Here is a 22,028-nt window from a genome sequence, read left to right as displayed (position 1 = left end):
ATAAATTTTCGAAAATATTTTTAATACGAAGACCGGTGTATAATAAAATCATTCTGTTAACAAACTAAATAAATCTCTTAACACTAGTTTGCTAATTTGGTCTTCGAATCGTCCTTTAGTCCTTTTCAAAGTGTTTAATCCATTCGAATCCAGTAGCGTTTCATCCGACAACCTGATTCCCTTGAAATTAATACCGCATTATAATACTCGGCGATTTCTATTAGGTGGTAAAAACCGGCTAGAAACTCTTATTAATAAATTGTATTTACATTTACAGTAGTTAATTCCCTCATTTCAATAATCCTTAAATATTATCCCTGAAAATTTCAACTTGCATACGTACTTCTTCATTATAAAGTATCAAAAACAGCTCTCGAATGCACAAAACACAAAAGTGCAAACGAGATAAATAAGACAACAACCACGTTTACATCATTATAGTGTGTAAAGTTTATTATAATTAATATCATCAATTTTCGGCGAAATCATTTAATTTCTTTTTATCAATTCAAAAAAGTTTAAAGAAGTACTCAAACCACTTTCCTTCAATATATATACACACAAACGGCGTTAATAAAATATGGAAAACCTTAATAAAATTTCAACAGTTAAACAAAGAATAATTAAAATAAATGCTTCTAGCTTAAAATTTATTTTTCAACGATACAACCATTAAACCCAAGTTCACATGGGGTTCTTTGGGGGGCAACTAAAAAATTTCAAATAGAAAGAGTAGGGTTGTAAGAACAAAAATTTTCCCATAAAAGACTTCAAGCTACGACAGACAACCTTAGCCAAGTGATGACCATTTACTGTTTTTTTACAACTAATTTCAAAAGTGGCCTACACTACTTCTTAAATACCTATTCAACAGTGAAAAATAAATATTCTACTACGTCTTCATAACTGAAAACGGGGAAAATTTTTTCAATTTTTAATTTATTCGTAATTAAAATTGTTATTAATTACATTTTCTATTTATCTAAAATAATTTATTAGTATTCTACGTCGTGAAATCGTTATTTTCTTTAGTGAATTGTAATTATTATTTCTGCAATAATCGTTAAAAAATACTCTTGCAGGGATAGTAAAAATTTTAAGCCGGGGGCTTCCCGGATGCTCGGGTGTGGTGGTTAAATACTGAAAAATCGATCGTTTCGAAGTAGGAACATTTGTTTAAATTTCACTTTTCAACGTTTAACTATTGAAACGTTATTTTAAGTGTCATCATATTCTATGAAGAAATTATTTATTTCATGTCTCATTGACATTCATTCTATAACAGTATAAACCGCGATAATAATTATATTAATTAGAATGTATAAAATCATGAAAAATGTTACGATACAACTACAGACAATTAGATATTAGTCGCAATATTTCTGCCTTTGAAGTTTAATAATAATTTGCTTCATATTAATTAAACAAATTCCAGGGTATTCTTATTTTATTTTCCGATTACTTTTTTGTTAACATTGCAATTATAATTTATAATTGAAATGTTAATTTTTAAAAAATTTGCAGGAAAGTACAGTTTTTTATTACTATATAACGTCAGTAGAATTTTCGCACATTTACATCTCCTATCTTCGCAAATTTGGGAATTTTTGGAACATCGTTTTTTTTCAGTTATAGGCCATTTTTAGAAGTAAGTTCATTTCAACCCCCTTAGGGGAAGATAACTATCTTCTGAAAATTCCGGTCGTCACATCCCCTCTCCGGACGTATCCCTGACAGGCTTTACCTCATGGGAGAAGTAGGAATGGTTATTATTATTTTTTTTTTTTTTTAATTCTGATGTTCTGGAGAAGTAAACATATACAGTAATTTTGGAATAAAATAACAGCACCCGTGATTTTTTTTTACTGTTAATATAAAGCAAGTTACAATATTTTAAACTCACGATCGAAGATATTGGCGTAGGCAAAGTTACGTAACAAAAAAAAATTGAATGTCAACAAATCTTAACCTCATAAAGTCGAAAATACCAAATCATTATTCTCAAAACTCCTCCAAGAATACGTAATAAATTCAAACTTCCATTTACAAATTAATAATATAACAATAACAGCGAATAAAAACCAAATCTCAGAAATAAATAGTTGAAATGACAAGTCGTAAAACCTAGAATTGTTGAATTTATTATAATTATAGAATTGCTTGATTCTGCTTATTGAAATCAAAATATACATTTTTTTCTTTTAAGCATCAATATCTTGTCGTCCTCCTTGGCGCGAGAGGTATCATCTCGACTTTTCATCAGTAGGTCTGGGTTCGAATCCCAGTCAGGCATGGCATTTTCACACGCGCTACGAAATGGTGTCATTTCATTTTATCATCTAAAGCAATACCCTAGTTCCCGGAGGCTACCCTACCCTACCCAGTTCCCGGAGGCTTAAAAAGAAAAAAAATCTAGAGACTGATGCTTTTTTATAATGGATATATTATTTACATTGTAATATATATATAATTTTAGATAATAATGTATCTATCTAATCATTTCGAAATATTACCATAGTAATCATGTGAGTCCGAGATAACAAAGAAAGAGATAAGAAAGTCATCTTTATTTGTTTACGTGAAGAGAACATAAAGTTATCTTTTTCACTTGCATCTGGTGATGATACGCCCACTTTGTGTGTGTGTGTGTGTGTGTGTGTGTGAATAGTTAATATTTATAAGTTTGTGTAGTAAATTGGTTAATACAAGAGATTAATAAAGATAATATTTTTAAGTAAACTATGTCTTATATTTAATTCTATCCAATCAAGAGGAAAATAAACTGAAATAAATTACATATAAGTTAATATTCATATATATATATGTATATATAAGTCTGAGTCATACCATTCTACATAATTACGTATGTTATCCAGCTTTCCGTATAACGTTCCTTATCGATCTGTAAATTTTAATTTAATTTTTTCTTAATTGCAATCAAGCAACTACTGATTGCGTTTCTTAACAAATTTCTAAATGGTGCAGGATTAAATATTAATCAATTGATACCACAACATCTTTTTTTTTAATTTTGTATTTATTATAAGTAAAATGCAAGCTAAATAAACAAGCCCAGTATGATAGGTATTAAAATATAATGACTTTCAAATCATAAGTAGAAAAGGAATGTTATATTTTTCAATGTAGTATTTTGTACTATCTGGATAACTGCGATAATTTAAAAATAAACTAAAATTTGTTTTTATAGTATAAAATAAACCTGTTTACAAAACCTAACTGTATATTTCGATTGTTACAATTAAAGAATGGAATTCATATTTTACCTGAACTCTTTTGTACTGTTCCAACTTTGTAGAGTAACCTAATTATTTCCTTTATAACACACGTCAACTATTAGTACAGCAGTACTAAATAATTGGGTATTTAACAATTGCATTTCAATATAAAAGGGAAAATCTATTTTATTCTTTACAAAAATCAAATGAAACAATTTTCATTTTTAGGAAATTTAAACATCGGTCATTATCGACCTTGTATTTACAACAAAAAAAAGTTACGCCTGTTTGAAATAGAAAACATACGTAAATTATCTCCCTGTATGAATCATGAGACTTTGCCGTCGGTGAAGAGGCTTGAGTGCTTACTGATACAGAGTAACTGGACCGAATGTGGAACCATATCGGAGAGGTATCTGTTGAGAGCCAGACTAAGGAATGATTCCTGAAAGAGGACAGCAGCTCTTTCAGTACCTAAGGGCGTAGGAGGGCTTAAACTTACATATCACATCACTCAATCTTCTGAGAACTGTGCAGTCGAAAGCAATGGAAAACAACAGCTACTTTTTTCCAAGAAAATGTAACTCTCTGTAATAACCGAGATGGAAGCGCCTTCCTTGGTAAAATATTCCAGAGGTAAACTAGTTCGGATCTCCGGATGGGGATTACTAAGCAAGTGGTCAATAACAAAATTAAAAAATAACATTCTGCGAGTCGGAGCGTACAATGTTAAAAGTCTAAAAAAGGTTGGTAAATCAGAAAATTTAAAGAGGGAAATGGATAGATTAAATGTAATTGTAGTAGAAATTAGCGAGGTTCGGTGGGAAGGGGAAAACGACTTTTGGCCAGGTGATTTTAGAATAATTAACTCAGCTTCAAATAAAGGGCAGACAGTAGTAGGTTTCGTAATGAACAAGAAGATAGGGAACAGAGTAGAGTATTTCAAAATGCATAGCGATAGAATCATTGTAATAAGGATAAAATCAAAACCTAAGCCGACAACGATTGTTAAAGTTTATATGCCTACAAATCCCCATGATGATGATGAGGTATAGTGTGGGATACGAAGAAACTGACGAAGCAATAAAACACATAAAAGGGGATGAAAATTTAATAATAGTTAGATATTGGGATGCAAGCATTGGAAAAGGCAAGGAACGAAATATTGTGGGTAATTATGGACTGGACAAAAGGAATGAAAGAGGGGACCGACTTATAGAGTTTTGCACGCAGTATAATTTCGTAATTCCCGACAAACAACAATGAGATCGGAATTTAAGAGAGCATTAAAAGATTTGAATGGCAGAAAGGCTCCTAGAATAGACGGAATACCTGCAGAATTACTGCGCAATGCAGGTGAGAAAGCGATAGATAGATTACACAAACCGGTAATATTTACGAAAAAGGGGAAATTCCGTCAGACTTCAAAAAGAGTGTTATAGTCATGATACCAAAGAAAGCAGAGCAGATAAATGTGAAGAATACAGAACAATTAGCTTAAATATCATGCATCTTAAATCTTAACTATAATTCTGTACAGAAAAATTGAGAGGAGAGTGGAAGAAGTGTTAGGAGAAGACCAATTTGGTTTCAGGAAAGGTATAGCGAAAAGGGAAGAAATTTTATCGCTCAGATTGATATTAGAAGGAAGAGTAAAGAAAAACAAACGGACACGCCTAGGTCGCTGAATGCCAGCAAGTAGCTGTTCACCAATATTAAAGAGCTTGGAGCTTTAATTGGCTGATGGCCAGCCATAACTCTCGGGTAGCTTCCCACAGCAGTGAGGTAGGAGTCTTTCCCTTAAATAAACTACTGATGCTGGTTGAACAAAGCAACGGCATCAAGGAACACCCACACGGTCCGACAATGCGGCTCACGCCACACTGACTCGCCGCTTATGAGTAGCCAATTTTCCCCTTAACCTCTACGTTCCAGGGTGGCCTGAGTTCTCCCCCCCCCATCGCCAGGAAACGGGCCAGTCGAACATCATATGTCCGTTCGACTGGACGTTCCCGCAGACGCACAGCTGATCAGCTGCCAGGCGGAACCGAAACAAATATTGGTTTAAGTTCGCGTGGTTGGAGAGCACCTAGGCACCCGATTCCCTAAAATACGAACGACAGGCGTACCATTCCCCCAAGTCCTGTATAAATCTATACAAGGACCTTTCCTTAGTCGTGGTGTGCGATTCTTGCTGCCATGCAACCATCGCGCGGCTGTTAAAGCCTCCTCCTCAGGCGGGAGATGGGCAACTGAACGAAATTTAGAACCGGTGCATTGTGATCACCTTTCCGCTCCAGTACAGGCCCGACTCGAAACCGCATCCTACATACCTCGGCCTCTCTTCGGAACTTCCACATGGTCGCCCGAACTTTTTTATCACTAAAACAGTTGGGAGATCCTTTCCCAATACGGTGGTAGCCTCGTAGGAGGTTGTTTTAAAAACACCAGTGCATACTATTAATGCGCTGTGCACTCCTTAAATTCTGAATAAGTGATCTATTTCTGTCCAATCTATGCGTCCAAACGGACGCAGCATAAGAGGCCATACTTTCGAAGACACCTCGGCACACCATGTACAAATGACGGCCTGACAGCCTGTAATCCTTCCGAGCAATCTTCTTAAGCTTGAGCATCACAGAGACGGCGTCCGGTGCTACTTGCCTAACGTGATTGCTATGCAGCAACTTCTCATCAAACTAAACACCTAGGTACTTATGAATTCTAACCCGGCTGATCACACAGTTAAAATAAGAGACAAACTTGTAGGTCACATATTAAGGCAATATGGAATAGTCGCTTTAATAGGTAGAGGGACAGGTAGAAGGAGGGACAGTAAAATTGTACAGGCCGGCAACGTTTGGAATATGTAAAGCAAATTGTTAGGGATGTAGGGGGTATACCGAAATGAAACGACTGATAGGGAATCTTACTATCACTAGATAAGGAATCTTTGAACTGCATAAAACCAGTCAAATGATTCAAAACAAAAAAAGTAAATAATTTATAAAATGTTAACACAATCATTGAAGTATTATCGCGATCGACTGTTGATAACAAGAACTCACTTAACAATCGTAATAAATTTTATTCAGGAAAAGATATATATTTAGAGAAAAATATATATCTTTACTATATATACTCGTATATATATATACAGTATACAGTAAATAATAGTAGTTAAAAATAAAATACAATCGAATTAAATAATACATACTATTTTAAAATAAACAATACTAAAATCCTTTACTACTTTTTTTAAAAAAATCACGCAAGGATAATACTCTTAACAAAGTGCATTGACCCCGACGGGAATTCTTTAAACAGTGTTGATTAGAGATAAAAAATATATAATAAAAACAAAACATAAAAATTTATAAAGAATAAACTGCGATAGATTTCAAGGTTTTTTTTTTGTATAGCAATTTTTACATAATAATTACTAAAAGATTAAAAATTAGGAATTCAACTAGAAAATTTAAAAGACGATTTTTCGGCCTATAAAATAAATGAAAAATTGATTGTATCAATTAAAAAAAAAAACTATTAACAAATAATAAAACAGATAAAAGTAGCTCGTAAGTTACGATTAAAATTTCCCATGTAAAGAAATAATTCCCAATAAAGAAACATCCCAAGCCGAGAATAAAAAATCTGAAGATACCACATGACTTCCTTGTACGCCTATTAATTTACATATACCATTTTTTTATATGAGTACATAACATTTTAATTCACTAATAACTTCTGATATTTTTTCATATTGTTTTTATTTTTGACGTTTAAATTAAAAAAAAAAAGGTTAAAGTAAAAGGAAATGAAGTCGATTCGAACCGATGTGCCTTCCCCTTGTAAGATTCATATATTTCATTAATTAAAATTTTATTTCACTATAACTCTGAACTAATGAAAATAGGCACCACTTATGATACATCGTTGAAAAGCACTCAATGAGGGCTTATTACTGCAGTTAAGAAAAAGTCCAAAATCAAAATGTTTTTTTTTGAATTTTCGCTTTTTTGGACAATATTGGTCATGTCAATTGGAATCAAAAGGTGAGGTGCTTAACTAGATGTTACAACAGTCCTTAATAATAATAACTAGATGTTATAACAGTCCTAACTTCATACATACGTACGCATGAACTTCATACGTACGTACGTATGAAGTTCGTCACGCTGAAACTGGTGAAAATGGATTCAGGGATGGTCAAAATGGATACTTCCGTTGAAATCTGAATACCGAAATTTTGCTATTACAATACTTCCTATACTTCGTACAAGGAAGTAAAAAGTGCATAAATCAAAAGAAAATTAAAACCTAACAAAAGTTTTATTGAAATATTTTAACAAGTATATAAGAAATGCAGCCGTCTCCCCGTTTCAAAAAGAAGTAGTTTATACTAACAGCCTAAATTTAAAAGGTTGTATATTAACATTTTTTTTAATTTTCGAGAATGCTCTTCCTCCTCATGACCACAAAGCATTTTTTTATCCTGAGTTAAAAAAAAAAATTTGTAAGTAAATAGTTTAATTACATTTTTCATAAATGCGTGTAATTCTGCTTACTAAACAATAATGCCAACTAGTATGTCTACAGAAATATTGATAAATTATTTATCTTGAAAAAAGAGGAAAAATTAAAAATAGGAATGGTAGTGACCAACAAAATTGTATGTTTAGATATTTGTTGAAGTTTTAAAAAAGAATTTAATACCTTACTTTTCACAAAAGATTTAGAAGTTTTAATTTTGTACACTACACTATAATGAAACCAAACATATTTGTTTATTTACAAAAATAAAATTCTCACTCTACCAATTGCTTAATCTTTTTTTCTATTCTTAATGTAATACATGATGTAAACACAAAAATACACTTAATATAAATATACGATTTTAAACATATTCGTATTTAAAACAATACGGAGATATATATTTGACATCTCAATCATTGGCATAAAAAATTGTTTTTCTTATAATTTCCAGAAATTCCTTAACGTGAATTATATATTTTAAATTACATTTCAAGACGATCTCAATTTTATTAATTTATTAAATGACTTCACCTTTATTTTTCAAAATATTTTGATACAAATAATTGCTGTGCTAAACTTCATCAACGCAATTATAAAAAGATATATTATTTATTTGATAAAACCTTTACATATTATATTTATAGAAATAGATTTATTTTATTTTAAAATGCCGAAGAGCATTTGCAAGAAAGAAAAAAAATCTAAAACTAAATACAAAAATCGTTTTTTTTTTTACAACCAGTAGTATATTTACAATCGACTCCTTAAACCATAAGTAAATATTTACCAGAACCATAAGTAAGTATTTTGATAAGAAGCACATGATAAGGGGTTCTTAAGGAATCCCCATAATAACAATTATCGGTAAGAAGGCACCTTAAAGTTCATTAGAAAATATTTCTGCCAACAGGTCATAGTCCTAAAACAAAAATTAGTCAAACAAAAAAAATAAAGAAATAAAATAAACAAGAAAAATATGACTAGATTTGGGGTTATCATTTATCAGACTGTGATTCAGTAGCCGCTAAGTCAAACACATAGAGACGTCTCAACCTTCGGACGTCCCCGCTGTTATTAAGCAATTGATCGCTAAGTGGTTGACGTAATTTTCAAGTCGTAGTTGGTATTTAACACTGCGCTGTCTCACAACCTCACGAACCGTCAGAAGCTCCAGATATTCATGAATTTCATCATTCCGTGTGAACCGTGGCGCCTCTGCAATTCCTCTCGTTACTTTGTTCCGGAATCGTTATATGATATCTATGTTCCTATTACTTGCTGTTCCCCACAACTCTACGCTATAAGTCCAGATTGGTCGTAGGATAACTTTGTAAATTAGAACTTTATTGGACAACGTGAGCCGTAAGTTTCTCCGTAGAAGCCAATGCAGTTCCCTTTACTTCACGTTTAGTTGTTTTCTTTTCATCTTCACGTGACAATTCCAGGTCAAACGCCGATCTATATGAAGTCCTAGGTACCGCTCACTCTGTGTGGGATCAATACACCAGCCATGTACACATTGGGACAGTCGCCCTTTCGCATGGCGAATGTGACGTGCTTTGAATTACCCTGATTAACGTTAATCTTCCGTATTTTCTGTCACGCTCAGACAAGGTCTAACGCCATTTGCAGCTCCCGCGAGGCTAGGTCAGGATTTTTGTTAACGGCAAGGATAGCAGTGTCATCGGAAAATGTAGTGACGATGCAATCTTTCAGGGCTGGAAGGTCTGGTGTGAATATGGAATATAGCACAGGACCAAGTACAGAGTCCTGAGGGACAGCCGACCTAACGCCAAAGAATTTCGATAACTCATCATTACATCTTACCTGAGAGAAACGTCCCTCAAGAGAATTCCGTAAGATAAGGTGGTAGTAGTAGGGTTGAGGAAGTTTTCATTTTAATTTATAAAGCAAGCCAGGCAGCCATACCTTAACAAGGGCATGTTGGATGTCTAGGAATGCCGCCGAGTAGAATTTTCCTTTCCTCCAGACATTCACCGATGACCTTGACGACTCTATGGGATAGTTCGGTGGTGGACTGGTCGTACCTGAGCATAAATTGGTGGTCCGGAATTACCACCTCACCCTCCAAAACTGCCATAAACCTGCGAAGTAACAGCTTTTCAAACAATTTAGATATGACTGGAAAGAGGCTAATTGGCCTGTAAGAAGAAACCTCCTGCGCAGGCTTCCCTATATTGTGTATTCCTTGTATGTTTCGTCTCTGACAGCCTTAAACAACCTCCTCAGCCTCCGCGCAACCCTATTAAGAAGGTTCTGTCTTCTGACCTCCTGAATTGCTGCCATTTTCGTCTGAGACGCCGTTTTGAGCATATTAGATCTATATTTCTCTCGAATAAAATATGAATTTTATTTTAACACATATGAATTTACGTATAGCCTTCCTTTAGTAACTCCTTCGTATCTACTGATGATCATTGTTTAATAATAAAAATGCGAATTAGTATTACATTTTAATTTTTTTTTTAACAGTTTACGGCGTTTTTCTATTTGCAATATTTTTTCACGAATGATATTGTTCCCGAGATTTTTACCAATTTTTACATTATTATCCACGAATAATTTTGTTGCGAAATTCTGATTATACAGTCTACATATTTTGTGAAAAAAACCTATTTACATCAATTCTATTATTTATTACACTTAATGAGTTTCAGATGTTTTATTTTTTCGGACTGGGAAAAAATGGACTTTACCGAACGCTATTTTGAATATTACAACTTAGGATAAACCCTGGTACATTGTGATTGATCGCTTAATATCTACATTGTGAAAAATATCATAGTTCATATTTTTGAGAACTATTAAAGCAAAAATTCTTAAATAATAACGTTAAAAACCTACCTACAAACATATATATACATATAAATTGATAAACATTTCAACAAAAGCAAAAAGAACCATTCGGACAAAAATGTAAACCTTCCCGTTGATTGAAAAGTGGTTATGGGAAGCAACTGGTATATCGCATAACAAAATAATATCTACAGCCTTAATGTAAAAATGTCTTCCCAATTATCTGCCGATCAGGTTTCAAGAGAAATAACAAAACAATGCCAACGCGTTGAACGGTAGTTGTTAAAACAAATAAGATATGAAAAACGATAATGTTACCCCTAATGTCAAAACAGATGGAATCTTAATAAGATTACAATATACACAGGTTTAGCTTAACCTCCACGTACGTACATCGATAAAGTAACGACTCGGTCGGCTACAGAAAACGTGGGCTGTGGGAACAGAACGACTGAACGCGTGGGCATTATGATTCCACTCAGATTAATATAAATACGGATCGATAAGAATAACTGGTACAAAGAACTAAATCATTAATTTTTTTTAAAGTTATAATTTTCTTAACCGCAAAAAAACATCTTATTTACGGGAGAGAAATGTAAAATGTGATTTAAAAAAATCTCTAATTATTTTGAATTTAAATAAAATTTGCACACAAGTTAAATTATAATATAATTTGATTAATATATTCACATAAATCACAACTTAAAAAATACATTTTTAAATTTAGATTAAGAATAATAAAATAATTAACGTATAACTTAACATTGCTATAAATATTTCTAACGAAGAAGTTTGTAACAAACTAGGAAGTTGTTCTAAGTAATATAAAAGAAAAGTATGGGCAGACTAAGTCTGTTAAAAATCAATTATTTTATAATATTTCTTAATAAAAATAAAAAGTTTATTAAAAAAAATAAAAAAGATTATATATATAAATTAATTAAATTAAGAATTCTTAAATTAGATAAATTTTTTTGAACAAAACAGTAATATTTGAATGTTTTTTTTCGTTCTAGAGCATTCGTTCTCAAAGTTGGCGATAACGCCCCCTTGTGGGCGCTGGAGGCTTTCAGGAGAGACGGTAGAATGCCCACAGAAAATTGGGGAGTTCAGGTGATCTAGAAAGGCTGATTAAGAAAAAAAGCAAAAATTATATTTTCCTGATATTTCAAACTAAAATTAAATACCTGCTACAAAGAACAAAAAATTAAAGGAAACGTATATTTTACGATAACAAAAAGATTATATTCAAACGACTTTAACTTTCCAACAAGAGGCTTAGACGAATAAAAAAACAAAAAAACAATTAAAACTTGAATAGTCTACTTTTTGAGTGTACTTCAGATTTAAAATATCATCAGATTAAAAAAAAATCAGCGATAAGAAAAGTTTTAAAAATTTGAAAGGTTTTCTTCGTGAACATTACGGTCGATTTTTCAAAAGTTTCTGATAGCATTCCCATTATCGTTTTATCTGAACGTGGATTTAGTGCTGTAGCAACGTTGCTAACCAAAAAGACAAATCAGCTGCATGTTACCGAAGGCGGCAACTTACGGCTGTTTTTAAGTAAATTCGAGCCTGATATTAACAAACACGTCAGATTCATCCTTAACATTAATGTAAGTTAATCCTTCAACTGAAAGCTTTGCTTTAATTATTGTATTTTTATATTGACTATGCTACTATTGTTGTTATATAATTATATCGACGACTGTAATTTTTTTGAAAGCAATTTTAATACGAATATTTCAAAATATGCATTTTAATTACTCTCATTTAAAATGTAAGTTTCAACTGAGAAATAGAATATGCCACGTTTAAGAACAATTGCAATTACTGTTTTTTAAGAGCGCATATTAAAAACAATTGCAATTATTATTTTTAACAGATGGTAAGTTTAAAAATTTTGGGTGCGCTAAAAAATTTTTGATTCTGAATGTGGGCGAAAAAGTTTAAGAATCAATTTTCTAGAGGGGTTTATATACGCTTTTCTTAAAATGATTCAATGAAATCTCTAAGATTAACAGATTATTATTTTTAAATTAAAATGAATAAACTCAGTAATTTCTATAATCAAAGATATAAAATATTATCTACTTATATTAATATTTAAAAATCGTCGTTATAATTTTTAGTACATTAAAACTTTCCTAATTAAGACCAATTCAGGTATGTATTCTTGAAATTCGAAATTCTAAAAAAAATTTATTTTTTTAATTATTACTTTTGTGCCTCCATTATATCATAAGTGCGAAAACGAATCTTGAACGATAACTGAAAAAACATCACACTTTTGAGAGCATAAATTAAGTCTGACGAAAAAACTCACATAACAGTTTTAAAATACAATAGAAATTTTATTTCAAATAATTTTTAAGAAATCTACTAAACAATACAAAATAATTTATCACGAGAAATCGTAAGAATTGCAAGTAACTTAATTTATTAGAATATAAAAAATAACTTTTAGCCTATTTCTAATAACTTCGGTTAAAAAGTTTATATGCAATCATAAAATACATTCACCAGTAAAAAAGAGGCCTTTATCGGTTAAATCAGTTTCAGAATGTTAGAACATATAAATCACTTGAACTAACTTCTAGAAATACAAACGAATTCAACCTATTTTTCATTAAAAGAAAACACTATTTAAAACAAACGAGACTTTTTTGCCTCATTTTTTAATTAAAATATGTTCCAATTTATCGGAACCACAAGTAAATCGGAATACGAAAAAAAGACATGAAAATAGGAGTATCCATTAAAATCCCTAAAGAACTGTATATGTATACATGTGCATATGTCGCCGGGAGATGATAGAAACGGAGATTTCATCAAATCCCTATGGCAGATGATCAATTCACGGAATATGTTAAAATTACAACTCTGTGGGGCGATTTCCTTAAATCACCCACAAATCACAATTATGATTTGATCAAATCCCTTAACTGCTTTAGTGAAAAGATGAAATAATATTGTTAAGGTATTAAAAGTAATTATTTAGTAAACCATGCATTATTAAATGTAGAGTTGGTAATACAACAGTAGTCATTGAAACACAAATTATTTATTCGAAACTAATTGAAAAAAAACCATGAAAAAACTTAATTTTTTTTTTCTTAACGAAACGCTACCACTCGGCCTTTCATCCGGAGGTCCCGGGTTCGAATCCCGATCAGGCATGGCATTTCTACACACGCTGCAAATCATTCATATCATCATCTCATCCCCTGAAGCAATGCCTAACGGCGGGCCCGGAGGTTAAAAAAGAGTTAAGTAATTAAGTTATAAGTTTTTTCATAGTGTTTTTTTCAATTAGTTTCGAATAAATAATTTGTGTTTCAATGACTACTGTTGTATTACCAACTCTACATTTAATAATGCATGGTTTACTAAATAATTACTTTTAATACCTTAACAATATTATTTCATCTTTTCACTAAAGCAGTTAAGGGATTTGATCAAATCACTTACTTTCTTTAGGGAACTCACCCCACAGAGTTATAATTTTAACATCTTCCGTGAACTGATCATCTATCTTAGGGATTTGATCAAATCTCCGTTTTCATCATTTCCCTACGATATGTACATATCTTATACAGAATATATAATAAAAATAAACAAGTACATGCAAAGTTAATTCCAGGAACATTAATAAAGTTCAAAACATAGAAGGAAAGAAAATACTAACAAATACTTTTTTCGATCACACAAAAAATAACTAATCAAACAAAGAGAGAGAAAAACAAATCTAAGAACCGACAAAAGTAAGTGGCTAAACGAAACGAAAAATTTGACGACGTACATCACCCTAGGGTAGCTGATTCACCTCACAGATCTAATATATGTAGTCGGTTTAGGCGACTTAATGCCGTATCTACTCTGGAACAGTTGGCTACCTCATATAATCGTGTGTTTCAATGTTTTTCGCAAACCAAGGCGCTTGTTATATTTTTCAATAGACTGTACTGGAATCGCTGTACGATTCCGATGTTACTCTCGCTTGTCGTACCCCACAGTTAGATTCCTTAGGTCCAAATCGGTTTCAGGACAGCGAAGTACAGCGATTGCTTGTTAGGTAACGATAGTCCCGGGTTCGAATCCCGGTCAGGCATGGCATTTTTCACACACGCTACAAATCATTCATCTCATCCTCTGTACAGTAATGCTTAACTGCGGCCCCGGAAGTTAAAAAAAAAAAAAAAAAAAAAAAAAAAAAGTAACGATAGTCGCGAACCCTTGTTTAACAATCCAGTACATCTCACTGAACTTAACGTTAAGGTGCGTCCTTTTCTCCCTGACATGAATCCTCCACGTCAGACGACGACCCAGATCCAGTCCTAGGTATCGCATTCAGTTAGCATGCGGGATGAGAACGCCGTTAGGTTGAACCCGTGGGCGGTTACCCTTCCTCATCAGAAACGTAACATTTTTAGATTTAGGTGGATTTATCTTTATCTTCCATTTAAGTAGTCGTTCGTTAATTAGATCCGGTACAGCTTGTAATCTAGCAGAAGCTACGATAGGGTCAGAATCCATAGCCACGATCGGCGTGTCATCCGCAAACGATGCAGCTGGGAACGAAATTTAAAAAGAAAAACAATCTATCTTCCATTAGTTTAGATCGAGTTCGGGTAATATATTTTTATTTAGAGATATATTAATACATGTGAATATGTATTCCTTACCTACTTAGTATACATAAAGATATAACTTTAAAAAAAAAACAATCGGAATCCTGAGATACAATAAATACGTTAAGATAAAATAAACGAATCAAAAACAAAACCGAAGAATAGATTAAGAGAAAGTTATCAAATGATTATCATAAGGAGAGAGAGATAATAAAATAAAAATTCGGTTAAGTCCTACCGCGAAACAATTAAATAATAATTAAAAGATAAGATTAAATTTAGTTAACGGTAGCGAATTATTTAAAATTTTAACGACCTGACCTAGTAAATAGAAATATAAATAATTCTCTATTATATTGAAAAATAAGTAAATAAATTAGAAATTATAACTAGGATACATATATTACACAAAAAAATGGGTCAAAAACACGCGAATAAATAATAATATATATATATTTACAAAAGAAACTCGAGAGATTTCAGTAAGCGGTTATGAAACGTAGTGTGTGTACGTATACGAAGACTTTAATGTGCGGTAAAGAACGAAAATACTACGATGAAGAAATTCGTAAAGATTATTAACGTATGCGCTAGTATATATGAGAAATTTAAGTTATGTTAGATAGCGGATTATGAAAATCATATCGGGCGACGATGAATTATATACGAAAGGTAGAAAGAAAGAAAGAAACGAACGAGGACAACAGAATAACATGCAAGTGGAGGAGGAAAAATGTTATAATAAGGTGCATGGGGCGAGGAGAGGTAAGAATATATCGAAGGTGGGATATGGATACTCACTGGTGGCGGGGTATACAGGTGTATCTCTTCCCTCCCATACCCCACCCCTCCAAAAGTACACACCGCTCTACGGTAGGGCCGAGCTTCGGACTACGAAGCGTACGGTATGCTCATTCTCGCGATAAACGGCGACCCGGCCGCTGTCCCACGTGGATGACAACGACAACAACGTGCGATACCGTCAAATAATGAAGTTTATAATAGTGCCACTGTATAGATATGTCGGTAAAAGGAAAAAGACCAGTAGCTGCTGAGTGAATAAGCTACTGAGGTGATTTTGTGCACACAAAAGACAATCCGTGATATTACTAACTTTATTATTATTATTATTTTTATTGTAACCTTTTATTATTATATTATTTATATATCCATCTGTGTCAGTGGTAGGTGATTGATTTCATTTTAGAATACTGCCTTCAACACACTACGACGGTATAAAGGATACTATCATTACCAGCATTACATCAAACGCTACATATTAAAGGTAAGATTATATACACAACTTATTTTTTTTAAAAACAGCTTCACAATATTTCATTTTTACTCCATTAACCTTTAAGTTTTAATAAAGGAAAAACTAACCGTCCACTTTAAAAGTAATTTATAACAATTTTATGAACATAGAACAATTTTAAAATAAAATTACGGCTCTTAATATTTAAAATGATAAACTGTACGTTCAGTAATTTAAATAGAACAATTTTTACACTTTAAAAACTAGATAAAAAGGCAACCGATTTCATATTTATATTGTCATTAAAATTACACTAATTAGAATTCAATTTGACCTGAACACGCAAAAAAATTTGTTATAGAAAATATTTTTTAAGAAAATCTAAGCGGTCTACAAAAGAATACTCAAATTTATTTGATTTTATCTAAACAAAAAATTCAATATGTTTGGAATTCAAAAATTAAATTTAGCCTGTAATTTAAAAATTATTTTTGTAATATTAATATTGCGAGCACATGTTTAGTGTAATATTTATGAATTGAATCGTGTTATAAAGGCCTAAAGAAAAAACATAATTTAATTTCAACTCTTAGTAATTATTGTATTTTTTCAAGTAATTTTTATTTTTAATAATAAATCTTTGATTAAATTAATATTCTTAAAATAAAAAATAAAAAATTATACTACAAATATTTTTTTTCTCATTGCGGTTAATATTATTCAAGAGTAATACATTAAGTAATACAATACAAGAGTTATATTAAACGTTTTTATGAAAACATATTTTTTAAAGTAATTTAAATTTATTAAAAAGCTTAATTATAATAATATATAGATTTTATAGGTAATAATTAATAACCATAACTGTACCAAATTTTGGATGTATTACTAGATCGATTTACGGGTGCGACGTATACGTGGATTTTAATAATCGGATATCTAATCCGATTGTAAATCCTTATACAGATTTTTATTTCCTAGCCTACCGGAATAAATAAACAATTGTTATCTAAACAGCTCAATTACTAGGCCTATGGGAAATAAAAATACTACACTGAAAAAAGTCATTCTATAACACAATAGATGAATAATAATCAAATATAACTTGAAATATTTTTTTATTTTTTATTAGCCGGGTTAATATTATATTTAAATGAAATATTCATACAAAATAGAAATACTGTTTTATATTATACTTTAAAATATTCACATTATCAAAAAACAAAAAAAATCTGAATCAATGAATAAACAAAATATGGGTATGCAGTCTGTGCAGTCTGGTATGCACCGATGTAGTCTATAAATCAAGAAGTAAAATGATAATTTGTAACGACTCCTGTTTCTAAACTGTATATATACATAAATAAAAAAACCATGACGTAAAGTGCACAATATTTTTAAATAAATGAGTATAAATTATTAATGTTTTTTCTTATTTTGTATAATTTTATTGAATATTTTTGTTTTATAAATTTAAATAAACAAGAGTTAGATCAAAAATTAATCAGTAGATTTAATTGAATTTTATCAGCTGTAATAGCTATTAATAATAATAAATAATAATACATTTCACACTAATATTAATTTTGTTTTAACATCCATTACTGTATCCATCGATACTACAGTTAAAAATAAAACTACTAATATATATTTGTAGCATATTTATTTACCGTACAAATAAAGTAGTTTGCATATATTACTTACCGTCAGTGTATTACTTTATGATTATTTACAAATAAGCTACGTATATTTCTAGAATATTAACTCGTAATATAAAACTTTAACTAGATTAGCATGAAATAAATATGTCTACGCAAATAAAAGTAATTAATTATAAATAGGTGTAAGTTTGCACTTTTCTACGTTAATAATGGTCGACTATTCGGTTAAATATGCATTCGTTTAGGATGCGATCAATAGTTTTATATATGTATATATATATATATATAAAATAATAAAAATTACGACTACAATGAATTAATATATAGAGTGAAAAATAACAAACGTTTACCGGTAGTTTTTCTATATTACTACTAAATTGAAATAATTAGATTGACGATAAATAAAAATATATATCAAATTTATTAATTTACTCGACCGATTATGGAATTGTTGCAACTACATTAATTTTAAAGGTTTTATTTTCATGAATATAGTCTTTGAATTTAATTATATTCGTTTGTTTTATGTATTTTAACAAAATTATTTATATAATTTATTTTTTTATAAAGCGTTTTGAATTGTCTTCGAGATGACAAATTGCTTCATCATTCATGGGAGTTCAAGATTTAATTTTATTTTTTAGTTTCACTTGTTAATTTATTTTATTTTTTTATTTTATAAGTAAAGGATTAATTATTTTTAATAAGAAATACAATAACCAGATTATATAAAACTATATATATATTTAGTTAAATACTATACCGCTTAACATTTATAAAAAACATTTAAAATAACCTAAACGAAAAAACTATATTGTTTCAAACAAGGTTAACTCCACTAATTGATAAAAACACTAATTAATTTTGTTATACCACAATCAATAGTGTTTTAAAATAACTAATAAAAACATTACTATCTCAAAACATTAACTTTCAATACGGAAACAAAAACAAACTAATATTAACGGATTTGAAAAATTACACGATTGATATTTATTTAATCGATTAAAAGAAAAACTAATACTTATAAATTAAATCACCCGAAGAGCTAAAAAAAAGGGTGAACGTTAAATTAAAACAAAAATTAGAAACCTACAAAAAATTATTAAATTTTTAAGAAGAATAAAAATTGAATTTGCTTGTAATAATATATCAACTACACTACAAATATTAATCTTTAATTTTATTTAAATTCAAAGAGCTATTGAATCATGAAAATAATATTTTCTTAATTACTTTCAGGTAAGAAGACAAAGTCTTTTTTATTAACGAAATTATTTGAGATACATTCAAGGATTTTTTTTCAATCAATACTGACAATAAATTTTCATATAATTAAATTATAATTACCAATTTAGATAATTTTATGCAGGTAAACAAAACGTGGATTTATTAAAAAAGAACGCCAAAAATATTGATCATATTTTTCACAACTTAAAAATAAATTTACTACAGTAAGAAACAGCTTACAAATGAAATTCTAAAAATTAAAAAAATGATTATCAATAACAATAAAAATAGAATCTATTTTCTATAGATAATAGATATATATATTTTATAAAAATAATTTCGGAAATTAAGATACAATATCAAAATAAAAAACTTAATAATAAATTTATTAAAACGAGACGGACATTAAATTTTTAATTAGACCTGTAGGATAACAAAAAATACATATATAAATCATAAAACAATTTATTAATAACAATAAAATTAAAATTATAAATAAATTCAAGACTTGTAAAAAAACATAAATATTCGAAGGTGAGAATTATCTAAAAAATTGTAAATTCTAAACTAATAAATAAAATTAGCAAGAATGTAAATCAGGTTTGCATATAATCCAGTAAACCTACCTTCAAAAATATATAAGTACACGTTAATTAGCAAAAAAGGTTAATGCAAATATGGAAATACTTATGTAAACATAAACATATAAATATGTGTGTGCGGTATTTATAACGACATTATAAAAACGGTGAAATTCAGATGCAACAAAGTTTTTTCGTACCCATTCAAAGGAATTTTATAAAATAATTTTAAGTAAAAAAACGGAAGGTAATTAAAAAAGAAAACTAGATTCTAAAATACAAATTAAAAGAAATATAAACACGTATTTTCGGAAATATTCTAAAGAAATAAAACGCATTAAAAACTGCCGATATTAATAATTAAAAAATTTTTACGAGTAAATATGCGTTTAAACACATACATTAACTAATAATAATTAGCTAGCTACAGATATACACAAAATAAGTTACAATATTTACCTATTTTTATTTTTAATTAGTAATAATATATTATGTATCATTACAGAACAGATAAAAATATAAACATAAAACCTTCCTAATACGTTAAGGGTAATTCAAATAATATTTTAATTATAAAAAAACATTAATTTACGTTAAAAAAGAAAACCAAAATAATTAATTATTTAAGCCTACCGTAAAGAAACAAAACAAACAAAAATTACATGAAGTTTCAAATTCATTTAAATGGAAAAAATTATATATCTTTGTTTATTAAGTAAACAGAAAAAATAAACAAGAATAATTAAAAATGTGAGATGTATTAATTACAATTTGTTTTAATAGCTAAAGAAGTAATAAAGATTAAAAATAAAATTTCGTAATAAAAATTTACAACTATTTTAATTTATAATTTGATACTGCTTCATTGATCCAGAGACAATTTATCATTTTTTTCACATTATTAAAATGCATTTAATAACTTAAGTGAAAATAAATAAAATTATGAAAGAAAAGGTTAAGCTTGTCTACAAAAATATTTCCAAGTCTTTTATAACTAAAAATAAATCAACCTAAAGTTTTAGTAAAGATTAAAAATCTTTAAAGATGTATCTAATAAAAAAAGAAGAGAAATCGAATAAAAAAATAAAAATAAAATAAATAACCATAATAAATCTAGAATAAAAATCAAAATCTATTTTATTCATCGCGTTTATAAATTAAAAATATAATCTTATTGAAACACACCAATCTTATGTAGTACCAGTATATTTCAAAACGTTTTAAAAAAGCACGCAAATATAATTTTTTGTATAATAAATAGTTTATTTTGAACTTAACGTAAATATATATAACATGTATATATTTCAGTCAGGACTGGTAAGAGCGCCATTTAATAGATAAATATTAACTCTAGCTTAATTTGCCTGAAAGAACATCTTGCTAAACCGTAGAAAAACTTTAATCAGAGTGGCAATTACAAAATAAAAAAAATGTTTATATATTATATTAATAAATAAAACTAATAATTATATGAAATAATAGTTAGGTAAATTTGTTGGAATAATATTTTAAATAAAACGGGTTGCATAAAATAGTAATAATTTACGTGTTAACTCGTCGTCGCAAATCAGTTGTTTAACAGCTGATTTTCGACGTCGAAGGTTCTGAGCTTCAAATCCTAGAAAAAGTTAATTGCTTTTACTAGGATCTGAGTACTAGACAGTGGATACCGGTATACTTTGATGGTTGGAGTTCAATTAACCTCACAACACAAGAATAGACGGCCTGAGTATATAAGAGTACACCTCATTTGCATTTCACACATACCATCCTCATCACATTGGGCCGCGGGGAGAGGTTGCTTATTGTTTTTTACTTGAACAGATTGCAAGTACACATTAGGAGAATAAGGCGTAATTGATAAGAATTTGATTATTTTTTTAAAACATTTTAACGCGTATAAAGTAAATTTATTTAATTTTCGGGTACTTTTAAAAATATATCGCTAGGCGATACGAATTCCATGTAACACTGTTCTCAAACCTTTTCGCCCACCGCCCGTATTGAGACTCAAACATTTTCTAGCGTACCCAAAATTTTTAAACCTACCACCTGTTAAAAATAAACAGCGATTG

The 22,028-nt window shown here is 29.8% G+C and overlaps 1 protein-coding gene across 2 annotated transcripts in view; it reads left to right on the top strand.

The window, feature by feature from the left end:
• The first annotated feature begins 16,120 nt into the window (after window positions 1–16,120).
• Window positions 16,121–22,028, top strand: part of LOC142326491 (uncharacterized) — a 143,843-nt gene continuing 137,935 nt past the window's right edge. For both annotated transcript variants that reach the window (XM_075369072.1, XM_075369071.1), the window contains exon 1: window positions 16,121–16,511. The gene's annotated coding sequence lies outside the window, so the exon portion shown is untranslated. The remainder of the gene's footprint in view (window positions 16,512–22,028) is intronic.

The sequence above is a fragment of the Lycorma delicatula genome, chromosome 6 (assembly GCF_047948215.1).
Source record: "Lycorma delicatula isolate Av1 chromosome 6, ASM4794821v1, whole genome shotgun sequence".
In the NCBI taxonomy this organism is placed as follows: domain Eukaryota; kingdom Metazoa; phylum Arthropoda; class Insecta; order Hemiptera; family Fulgoridae; genus Lycorma; species Lycorma delicatula.
The sequence above is the reverse complement of the archived record's forward strand: the minus strand, read 5'-3'. Positions and strand labels throughout refer to the sequence as shown.